This window comes from Panthera pardus, unplaced genomic scaffold (genome assembly GCF_024362965.1).
Source record: "Panthera pardus isolate Hobbes unplaced genomic scaffold, ASM2436296v1 HiC_scaffold_25, whole genome shotgun sequence".
Lineage (NCBI taxonomy): Eukaryota > Metazoa > Chordata > Mammalia > Carnivora > Felidae > Panthera > Panthera pardus.
This window is the reverse complement of record NW_026526821.1, coordinates 27,763,809-27,776,009: the sequence shown is the minus strand read 5'-3', so window position 1 is coordinate 27,776,009 and position 12,201 is coordinate 27,763,809. Positions and strand designations below refer to the sequence as shown.

Below are 12,201 nucleotides of genomic sequence, written 5' to 3'. Positions count from 1 at the left end.
ATTGCTGGGTGAGAGGGTCTGGTTATCTTTTGCACTACAATAAATTACCCTCAGCTCAGAGGCTTTCAACAACACTTTGTTTTACTCATAATTTTGTGGGTCGGGAATCCGGGAAGGGCTGGGCTGGGCTGCATGTCTCTGAACTGTGTGTGTGGTGTCACTGAGACAGCTGGGGTTGGAGGTCCCCTTCCGAGATGGCTGACTTCTTCACTCGTGTCTGCAGCCGTGATGCACCTGGTGTTCCCCTCTCTGTCTCTGTGTCCCTCTAATGGTGCCTCATCCTAGAGGACACCTCTCTGTAGCTAGCTAGACTTCCTCACAGCATGGCAGTCTCGGGGGTGGTTAGACTTCCTTCATGGCAGCTGGCTTGTCCCCAAGGGATCCTGCCAAGAAGGAGGAAGTAAAAGCTGCTGGTCTTTTTCTTCTTTCTTTCTTTCTTTCTTTCTCTCTTTCTTTCTCTCTTTCTTTCTTTCTTTTTTTCACACGGAGCGCTTCAGGAATTTGTGCGTCATCCTCGCACCAGGGCCACCCTAATCCTCCCCGGATCGTTCTTATTTTAGCGTATGTGCTGCCGAAGTGAGCACAGAAGCTGCTCGTCTTTGAAGATCTGGGCCCAGAAGCTGTCACAGCATCACTTCTACCCACAGTAACGGTCAGAGCAGCCACAGAGCGCCCCGAATCAGGGAGTGGGTGCGGGTGCCCAGACCCCACCTGTTGCCGGGGAGACTGTCGGGGAATCGGCGGGCGTCTTTCATACCCATATTCAGCGTCCCAGCTTGCTCCCCAGATGGCGGCGCCTGCCCCCCCACTTCCGCGGCGCTAGCTCCACATCCCCACCCACACTTGGCCCCAGGCAGCCTGTTCCCCTTCTGCCCGGCAAATCGGCATCCCTGCATCTGGGTCATCTCACGCATGTGCAAGGATGAATGCGGGATGAAGTCCCAGAGGCAGATCCGCTCGGTGAACGGGCACGTGCGCTGGCCATCTCGACAGAAGCCACCCGCTCTTCAGTAGCCCCTGAGCGCCACCGCTCCACGACAGACGGAGACTCTGAGCACTTGCCGCCGCCTCTACCCACCCCGCGCTGGAGCAGATCACCCTCCCTGGGCTCCCGGCTCTCGCCATGGACCCCACAGTCCCTTTCTCCGCGCGCAGCCGGAGGAGGTCCCCTGGAGGCCCAGGTCAGATCCTGTGCCCTCCGCTGCTCGGAAACCTCTGATGATCCCCCACATTACTCGGAGTAAACCACTCCTCAGATGGCTCTGAAGCCCTGCGTGTCCGACCCCACGACCTCTCTCACCTGTTCCTTCTGCCTTCCGCATCTCTGTCCCACCCGGGGCTCCTGGCAAGAGTTTGAACCTTCCAGGCATGCGCTCGTCTCAGGGCCTTTCCCTTCAAGTCCCTCCACCTGGAATGTTCTCTCCCTCTGCATCTCCTACTCCATCTATGCCTCAAACCAAACATCACCCCTCCCCACTCAGGCTCTCCCCCCCCCACCCCCCCCCAACCCTGCAGGAGTAGATCGAGTTGTATATCCACATCGGAAGGGCAGGGCCGAAGGATGTGATGGGGTTTGCTGGCTGCAAACCCTCCACAGCAGCCCAGCACCCTTCATTTAGTGGGGTCTCTGCAAATACATCTTGATTATTTGTGGAATTCAGTCACCATACCAAGGCGCCCCCCGCCAGCGACGTCCAGACCCCAGTAACAGGAAATAACCCAAATGCACTGCCAGACTCCTGTCCCTTAAAGTTCATGCTTCCCCTGCTCAAGAGCCTTCAAGGATTTCCCATTACCTTGCGCACTACGTCTCAAACTGGAACCCGAGACCTTTTCACACAGGGCTAAGTGTTTCCCCGGATTTCTGAAAAGAAGTTCCTGGGTGAGATTTTCCTGGGACAACGTTAAGTTGTCCCCTCCTCCATTTTGGACTCCCACTTAACGACAACAAAAACCCACTAAGGAATGAAAGGTGTGTCACAAACCCGTAGGTTCACTGGTTGGGGTTTCTGCCCGTGTAAGGAGACTCATCGCAGCTCAGGGCCAATAAACATTCCAACTGATAACCTGAACCGGGTTATTTCTCCTGGCCGAGCCTCAGTTTACCTATTGGTGGGATGAAGATAGTAACCCTCTTCCATATGATCTGCTTGCTAAGTGCCAGGCACAGCACCAGGCCTTGGGCACATTTTAACTCACTCAATCCTCACGGCCGCTGTAAGAGGCCAAGGCTATTATAATTCTACTTTCCTTTCTCAGAAAAGGAAACTGAGGCATAGAGCAATTGCCGCATCTAAGTTTCTACAGCTTGGGAGAGGCAGGGCCTGGATTTGAACTCCCCACACACCCACTCCCAGGCTGGCCTCAAGGCCTGATATTCACTCCTATGGCATATTTTAGGGAATAAGTGTGCTCATGGGGATGGCCTTGCTGGAGGCAATGGGCAGAGGTGACCTTGTGCGTGGGAGTCTATGACCAAAGTGAAATGTAGGGGGCTGAAGTTGTGCTCCGTGGAGCCCACGGTCACGGTCCCCTCCGGGCTCCCAGATGGCTTCTCAGTAACTTTTTCCTCCCTATCATTATTAGAATGATTACCGTCAAGAGATGCCTGGGTGACCCAGTTGCTTAAGTGTCTGACTCTTGGTTCAGTTCATGGGATCGAGCCCCGCATTGGGCTCCATGCTGACAATGCGAGAGCCTGCTTAAGATTCTCTCTTCTCTCCCTCTCTTTGTCCCTCCCCTGCTTATGCTGTCTCTCTCTCTCTCTCTCAAAATAAATAAATAAACTTTGAAAAAAAAAAAAAAGAATTATTATTAGGGCGCCTGGGTGGCTCATTCGGTTCAGCGACTTCAGCTTGGGTCATGATCTCACAGCTCGTGAGTTCGAGCCCCACGTGGGGCTCTGTGCCGACAGCTCAGAGCCTGGAGCCTGCTTCTGATTCTGAGTCTCCCTCTCTCTCTGCCCCTCCCTCCCCCATGCGCGTTCTGTCGTCTCTCTCTCAAAAATAAACATTAAAAAACATTAAAAAAAGAATCACCATGAATAAAAGCAAACAACTCTTGCACGTTTACTGAGTGCTAAGAATCTCCTTTGCATTTTGAATCTCTCAACAGCCCTAGCACATTCAGCCCATTTTGCAAGCAATGAGACTGAGCCTGGTGGCAGAGCTAGGGTTTGTTCCTTGTGCCTTTACCCCCTCCTGGGTCCGTGGAGCACTTCTGTTTACCAAGGACTTCCATGCCATTATCTCATTCAGCTTCACGGCCCTGCCTTGAAATCCATCCTCCTATCATTCCCATTTTGCTGATGAGGAAACTGAGGTGCCGCGTGCTGCTCAGGGCCACACACAGTTCTTTGCAACAAACCTGCCCCACCTCACCTCCCCCAGCAGCATCCAGGAGGTCACAGATGGAAGGGGCCCGATTTTATAGCACAGGAAGGAGCGAGTCAAGGCCTCAGGGGCAGTGGGCAGGGTTCTCCGGCAGATGCCCTGAGATCCTGATTACCGGAAGTGCCTGGAGGCACTCAAGACCAAGGAGGAGCCCCACGTTTGTATCTTCAAAGCCTCGCCCTCTGACTCTCCCATCCTCAGGGTGCCCCGGGGGAGGTGGGGGGAAGGGCAGCAAGCTGTCACTTTCACGGAATGTCCTTTAGCCCCAGTGCACTGGCTCCACCCGGCCTCTCCACCCCTGCTCTTCCCTGACCCCCATCTGCCTCCCCACCTGGACGGCCCCATGTCTGGGCTCCTGCAGCTCATTCATTCAGCAAACCATCACTGAGTGTCGGAAGCTATTTTAGGCCCCGGGGATACATTCAAGAATAAACAGTGATCCCTGCCCTGTAGTGTTGATAGTCAATGGCAGGGAAGAGACAGTAAATATTAAATACACCAAGTAAAGTATATAGGATGTTAGACAGGTAGAAGGACCATGACAAAATAAAAAATAAAGTCAGGCAAGTGGTTTGGGAATGAGGAGAACTCAGAGGGTTCAATAGGGCGGGACTTCACTGAGAAGGTGACATCTGAGCAGAGACTTGAACAAGATGAGGCGGTGAACCAAGCAATACCTAGAGGAAGAGCGCTCCAGGTAGTGGAGTGCTGTCCACAGCAAGTGCAAGTGTCCTGAGGCAGAGGGTCCGGTGTATGAAGAGTAACAAGACCAGTGTGGCTGGAGAGGAGTCGGTAAAGGAAGAGGGTGGGAGACAGGACGGAGGAGGAAAAGGGTGGGGGACAGGGCAGATCACACGTGGCTCATCATTAAGATCTGGCTTTTTTACTCTGAGTGAACTGGAAGCCAAGGGAAGGTTTGGTGCCGAAGAGGGACACTGTCCGCTCTGTGCCTTACAGGACGCGCCTGACTGCTGTGTCAAGAACACACTGCCAGGGAACCAGGGTGGGAAATGGAAAGTTCAAGGAGCCCTGGGAGGAGACCACTGCAAGAACCCTGGAAAGAAACCCCAAAACTCAGTGGCTTCACGCAACCACCGTTTTAGGGTGCTCGTGAATTCAGACCAAGCGTGGTGGGGATAGCTAGTCTCTGGTCCCTGGTGTCTCCGTTGGGAGACTCGAAGCCTGGATGTGAATCGACAGCTGAGGGCTGGAATCACTTGGAGGCCCCTGGACCAGGACCGCAAGCAGGACCTCCCCGGTCCTCACAGGATGGCGGTCTCAGAGCACTTGGACTTCTTCCAAACTCAGGGCTCCAAGAACAGGTGTTCCAGTGAACAAGGTGAGGCTGCATCACTGCATCACCCTTTATGACTCTGCCTCGGACGTCACCTAGATTCTGCCTTGTTTCCTTCGTGAACGCAAGTCTCAAGCCCCCCCCAGACTCAAGTGGAAGGCGCAGTGGACCCCACCTCTCAATGGGGCCATGTTCTAAAACTGCTACGAGCACTTAAAATCTTCAAGGCAAATAGAAAGTTCCCCTTGTTGGCAGGAGGCACAGGGGAGAACTAGAAGTGGCAGTGGTCACCCAGGACTCACAGCCCAGGAACCAAAACCGTTACCTCTCAGGCGCACGGGCAGCCAGAGAGGAGCCCTAATCTGGCTTGGCTAGTCAGGGCAGGCTTCCTGGAGGAGGTGACGGCACAAGGTGAGTCTTAAAGAGTGAGGGATCAACCAAGAGAAATGGGAGAGGGCAACCGAGGACAAGGAGAGTAGGGACACTCACACTGGGAGGCTTGAGAGGTGGCTTGGGGCACTGACTGTCTGGGCTTAAATCCTGCCCTGCCCCTTCTTGTGGGCAACATTGGGCAGGCCGCCTTGCCTCTCCGAGCCTCAGTTTACGGTAAAACAGGAGTGATGATAATTGCACTGTCTTCAGGGGGAGGAAATGCGTGCAAAGTGCCGGCCCGCTAGATAGAAAAACCCCTCAAACTGTCAGCTCTGCCTGGGGAATCACGGATGGTGGTCATCTGGCTCAGGTTCCCTGGGTTCTCCCATGAGGAAACAGGCAGAGATTTTGCCCAATACCAAGTATAGAACCGGGGGGGGGGGGGGGGGGGGGGGACCTGAATCACACCCTATTGACCTGCCACAGCCTGACCCCTCCGTGTCTACACTCACTCCTCACCGCCCCCAAGTTCACTTGGGGGAGGAGGTGTCCTTCTTCCTTGTACATGCCCTCATCCGAGAAATCTTGCGAGGCCTCCAGAGGGGATCCCCTGACCCAGAGGTGGAGCCTTGAAGACGGGAGCGGTCTCTGCCCTGATAAGGGCTTCCCCACCCCCCACCCCCCACCTCCCACCCCTGCATTCTCCACATCCCCGTTCAGCATGAGTTCCGGTAGATTTTATGGGCCGGCCACAGCAGACAAATGGAGAAGAAAAACATCCCTCTGGAGCTCTGCTCCGCTCTCAAAATCTGATTTCCGCTCAGCCGGAAGGAGGCTGGGCTGCTTTAACCCTCTGTGGGAGGGGACCACGGGGTCTGATTCAAGACCTTCCTAGCTCCCTGCCTTCCAACAACACAGACTCTTTCCTTCCCTAATGGCTCTTACTCTGCGCCTCCCCAACCCTGCCCAGGGCTCACCCTCCCCCCTCCCTCTCTAGAACTGCCTCGAAGACCCCAGATCCCAGGTTAGGGTCATCAGCAAAGCGTCCGCTTACTGTGAGCATGTGATATACCAAGCGTCTTATAAACATGGGCCCCGGAGCAGTCTGGAACAGAGTGGGAAAGAACATGCGTGGGAGACTCAGACAGAAAGGGGGTCCAGCTTTGTCTGGTCTCGTTTGTCAGATTTGGGGCAAAGTCCTTAACCTGGCTGGGTTCGAGCTTCCTCATCTATAAAATGGGCTTAATAATAGGATCTATCTCATAAGGACTGTTGTGAAGAGTCAATGAAAATAGGCATGTCACGTGCTCAGTATGCAACCTTCATAAATGATGGTTGATGTCATTGCTACGACCCCCTCCCTTCGCAAACCCGACGGGGTAGGCATCATCACCCCCCACTCCCCAAATGAGAAAAGCAAGGCTCTTGGGATACACCGTATCTGCTCAGTGTCTCACTCCCTCCAGTTATCATTAATCAGGACCGCAAGTCCTGAATGGATTAAATAATACTGTCAATCCTTATGTTTTCAAGTCTATTTACTTTGAGAGAGAGAGGGAGAGTGTGCATGTCTGTGCACGCAGGCATGGAAGAGGCAGAGAGAGAAAGAGAGAGAGAGAGAGAGAGAAGGAGAGAGGGAACCCAAAGCAGGCTCTGCGTGGACAGCACAGAGCCCCACGTGGGCCTCGATCCCGAGAACCGTGATATCATGACCTGAGCCGAAATCAAGAGTCGGTTGCCTCACCCACTGAGCCATCCAGGCGCCTCGCTGTCCACAAGTCCTTATTATTCAAAGAGTCCATACTAACGAATTTGCCTCCTCTCTAAAATGTACTTGCAACCCTGGGGCATCTGGGTGGCTCAGTCAGTTGAGTGTCCAACTTCAGCTCAGGTCATGATCTCACGGTTTGTGAGTTCGAGCCCCGCATCGGGCTCTGTGCTGACACCTCGGAGCCTGGAGCCTGTTTCAGATTCTGTGTCTCCCTCGCTCTCTGCCCCTCCCCCACTCGTGCTCTGTCTCAGAAATAAATAAACATTAAAAAAAAATTTTTTTTTTTTTTTAAATCAACTACTCTCAGGCTTTTGGTGCTTTTAGGTGTGAGGATATTCCAGAGGCACTGGAGTGAGCTACAGTCACCGTTAATATTGCTGTGGGACAAATTACCCCACCACTTGGTGTCTTAAAACAACCATTTTCTTATGCTCACAGATTCTGTAATTCAGGTTTTGTAATAACGGGCACAGCAGGGAAGGCTTGTCTCTGCTTCCTGATGGCTGAGGCTTCAACTGGAAAGACTCGACAGCTGGGGCTAGAATCATACGAAGGCATCTTTACTCACATATCTGTCCCCTGGGCTGGGAGGACTGGAAGAACAGTACAACTCATCAGAAGCATCTCCATGTGGCCTGGGCTTCCTCTCAGCGTGGTGGTCTCCGGGCATTTGAACTTGCTCCATGGCAACTCTGAGCTCCAGGCAAGAGGGTTCCAGTGAACCGGGCAGAAGCTGCATCACCTTTTATGACCCAGCTTCAGAAGTCACAGGGGGGTCACTTCTGCCAAATTCAAGTGGTCGAAGCAGCCACAAGCCTGCCCAGACTCAAAGGGGAAAGGACATAGACCCCCCCCCACCCCTTCATAGGGAGAATGGAGGTCATGTTTGTAAACCACTGGAGCTATTAATACAGACTTAAGAGAATTAGAGACTCAGGGGCACCCGGGTGGCTCAGTCAGTTAAGCGTCCGACTTCACCTCAGGTCATGATCTCACGGTTCGTGGGTTCGAGCCCCATATGGGGCTCTCAGCTGTCAGCACAGAGCCTGCTTCGGATCCTGGATCCTCTGTCCCCCTTTCCCCGCAACCCCCCCCCCCCCCCGCCGCCGCTCCTCCCTGCTCTTTCTCTTTCTCTCTCAAAAATAAATAAACATTAAAAAAAGAAAAGAAAATTAGAGATTCAGGTCCAACTCTTGACCTGCTGACTAGCAGGGCCATCTTGGGCAAATTGGTCAGTTCCTCAGAGCCCTGATGTCCTTTTCTGTCACATGATGGCAATTACAGCCCCCAGCTTCTACCATGGAGAAGACCAAATGAAACAATGTATCTGGCACAGAGGGCACCGTAGATGGTGGTGTTACAGACATCATTCATGTTGAGACCCGGATGTGTTGATTATGTATTTGGCTGCATGTAACAGAAACCCAATAGACTAGCTTCATCAAATAGGAATTTTTTTTTAACTTTTCAAGAGTTTAGGGACTAGTGTGGCTTCTCAAAGAAATCATCAAGGACTCAGGCCCTCTGGATTTCCATTCTGCCATCCTTAGCATGTGACTTTTGTCCTCATGGCACCACGTTGGCTGCTATAGCTCCAAACATGGCGTCTCCATTCCAGGCAGGAAGAGGCCGAAGGTTAAGGGGGCAAACCTTCCTGGGAGACTCTGTAATTTCATTTGGGAAAATGGGTCTTTCCCTGGGAACTTCTCTCTTTATCTCATTGGCCACAATGAGCCACATGGCCGTCCCTTGCTGCAAGGAAGGCTGAGAAAGGGAATGTTTATAACTAGACCCACTGCTGCCCAGGACAAATCGGGGTTCTGTTGATGGCAGCGGGGAGGGGCTGGATATTGTGTGTAGATAACAGTGTCTGCACGTCAATCTCAGAGAGCAACCTACAAATGGCTCTGCTGTGCCAGCATCACCACTGACCACGGAGGATAGACCAAAACACATCTTCATCATGGGGTCTCTTATTTAAGGCAGCTGAGACCCCCTAAGCTTGATCCGGGAGGCCTTTCCAGACCTCTCTATGTCCCTGATCTTGTTCTTCTCTAAAATCTTATTGTCTGGGCTGAGCTAGTAAACCTGGAATGGGGGTGGGGGGGGAGTATGATCTGATGTCAGAGTTCTCCGGGGGCCACTCCCCCAGCCTGCACACACCCCTCCCCCACTATCTAGCTTGCAGAGGCGAAGAGAAATGCCCAAGGGCACAATCAGCAGCTGAGTTCAGGAAGGGCCCCGGGGCCCCTGACACCTGGCCTTGAGGATTTCAGCAGGCCGCCTTGAATTTTCAAAAGACTCCTTCAATAGTGGTTTCATTGAGCATCCTCTTGCTCTTCTGCAGGATCTCGGTGACCGTCACCTGGCACAGGTGTTAGGGACAACCTGAGCCCGGTAGGTGGCCTGGGAGGGCTGAACTATTGAGCACTTCCTTCAATGTCATGGTCTTCGAGCACCGCCCAACATTTCTTTGGAGGGGTGGAGCTGAAGGAGGGCACACATCGCATCGCTATCTCAGCTTCCCTTCGGTAATTGAGCAACTCCATGCTGGCCCCAAACTTGCATCCCCTAGTCAACAAAATCAGAGTACGGCAGCTAACAGGCCCTTTCTCCCTAGAGCAGAGTTCTGGAAGCATCTAAACTTCAACTACCCCCAGAGTGGGGCTCTTCCCGCCTCATTCTCACCACAAGCAACTTATCAGACAATTCCTGTCCACTCCCTAAGCTGTGTGACCTCAGGCAAGTTACTTAACCTCTCTGTTCCTTAATCTACCCCTCTGTGAAATGGGAGTATTAATAGTACTTAGTGGGTCGTGAGATCTCGAAGCCCATGCTGGGCTCCGTGCTGGGCATGGTGGGCTCCACACTGGGCATGCGCAACTCCTGCTTAGGATTCTCTCTCTCCCTCTCTCTCTGCCCCTCCCCCACTCACACAGCTGGTGCTCTCTCTCAAGAAAAAAAAAAGTACTTAATTCATGGGGCTGTTTTGAGGGTTAAATGAGAAAATGCACTCAAGTGCTTAGAAGAGTATCTGGCACGTAACAATCCCTCAATAATAATAAATTATTGTTATTATTATTATTATTATTTCCATTTTCATTGCACTTTCCCCTCATAGAAGTGCCAGGAAACACATTTTTTTCTCCCAACATGTAACATTTCCAATGATGTTTTAGTGTCCCTTAGAGAGTAGGGCTCTGGGGAAATGCCTGGAAGTCCCCTTCTTCACCCAGCAGTGCCCGGTGACCAATGCCCCCTACTCACTACCACCTTGCTCCTATCAGACATGCTCTCAAGAAAGGGTAGGGTAATACCCACTCACACTAAGGCGGACATGACTGATAACAGCCTGGAGAAATGTCTATAGTCTCTATTAGGTAACTGATGTGGGGTGAGGGTATGGGTTTGGGTGGGAGGGTCTGTGGTCACCTAAGCCTAGAAAATGCAGATTGGATTGAAGCCTGATGTGTTGATTTGCTGCAGGATTTCTCAGAACCTTTAACATGTGGGAAGCGCTACAGTTCTCTAGAAGGGGGATGCCAAATGTAGCTTCCCAGACTTTTAAATCATGGAAAGCTGGGCACCTTCCAGAACAATAGCTTCCAGGAGTTCACTCTTGAAAAACGATGGCCTGGAGGGTCCTTGAAGGAGTGAGCTCCAGCGGTGGAATCAAAAGCACCAGCCCCCTGCCCGAGGAGCCACGTGAGGGAGGTCAATGGCGCTTTCTCATTAGCCTGAACAGCGCGACAGAACAAAACAAAACCTGGCATCTCTGTGGCTGGATGCTTAGTACGTGCCGAGTACTGACCTGGGTCTGGGGGGAAATTGCTATCAAGCCACATTCTGCTTGCCTCGCTTAACTGATCGTGTGACCTTGAGAAAACACCTTGTAAAGATGAAATAATGGCAACGGTGCTCGTACAGCACATATCAGGTGCCAGGACTGTCTCGCTTCCTCCTCACAACCACGCTCTGCAGGCAGGCTCTATGACGATCCCTGTTTTACAGATGAGGAAACTGAGGCACAGAGACACTCGGTAAAATTTTCAAGACCATACAGCTGGTAAGTGGCAGAGGTAAACCCAACCCATCAGGCTCCCCAGTCTGCAAACTTAACCATCCGACACTGTGTTAACTCCAGAGATAACACCTACGGCAAACTTTACTAGTTGTTACCCGATAGCTAGTCTTCTCTTCTTCTCTGCTAATTAGAAACCCCATGTCCGGCCAAATGGGTGGCTGCCTGCAATGAAGACTACATTTCCCAGCCTCCTTTGCAGTTAACCTACAGGCAAATACAAGATCTGGTGAACGGGACAAACGCAGAAGTGAGGTTGTAACTCCCAGACAAGTGTCCCCAAAGGGTGGAGTGTGCCCTTCCTCCTTCCGCTTCTTTCTCCTTTTTTTCTGGTTGGAAAGCAGAGAGAATGGCCCCTGCAGCCACTTGGGTCCATGAGACAACTTAGAGAGCGGAAGCCACATTCGACGGAGCAAAAAGATAGACAGAGCCTGGGGTCCCTGCAGCCACTTGGGTCCATGAGACAACTTAGAGAGCGGAAGCCATATTCGACGGGAGCAAAAAGATAGACAGAGCCTGGGTCCCTGACACCATTTGGGTCCATGAGACAACTTAGAGAGCGGAAGCCACATTCGATGGAGCAAAAAGATAGACAGAGCCTGGGTCCTTGACACCATCTGCTTTAGTTGTGCAAGGTTGCATAACCAAAGACACTAAACGTAGGGACTCACAACACCAATAATTATTTATTGTCTCTGTCTTTGCCTTTCTGTATTAGCTTGGCTATTTTTTTGCAGTTCCTTTAGCTCAGGAATCCAGGATCCACATCCAAGGAGGGCTTACTCACACGGCTGGCAAATTGGTGTTGCCTGTAGGCTGGGGACCTTGGTCCCTCCCTACATGGGGCCTCTCCACAGGACAACTTGAGTGTCCTCATCACAGGGGTGGCTGCTGTCCCCAGAGTGAGTGATTCAAGAGATCAAGGCAGAAGCTCAGTGCTTTCATCAGCTAGGTAGAAGGCACACACTATTACTTCTGCCAGATCCTTTGGGCACACAAGTCAGATGTGATTCAGTGCGGGAGGGTCTACACAAGGGGGCAAATACCAGGAGACTAGGATCACTGGGGGCTATCTTAGGGGCTGGATATACCACAGCACAGGATGCCAGACCTGGCAAATGCCTTGAATATGAGAGAGAAATATATTCTTATCTTGCCTGACTGAACTGAAGATGGCACGTAATAGGGGCACCTGGGTGGCTCAGTTGGTTGAGCATCCAACTCTTGATTTCAGCTCAGTTCATGATCCCAGGGTCATGGGATCGAGCCCCATGTCAGGCTCCATACTGAG

At 52.2% G+C, this 12,201-nt stretch overlaps 1 non-coding gene across 1 annotated transcript; it reads right to left on the bottom strand.

Moving 5' to 3' along the window:
• Positions 1–477: 477 nt before the first annotated feature.
• Positions 478–584, bottom strand: LOC128773560 (U6 spliceosomal RNA). Its single transcript, XR_008417924.1, has one exon. It is a non-coding gene; the product is annotated as a U6 spliceosomal RNA (small nuclear RNA).
• Positions 585–12,201: the final 11,617 nt, after the last annotated feature.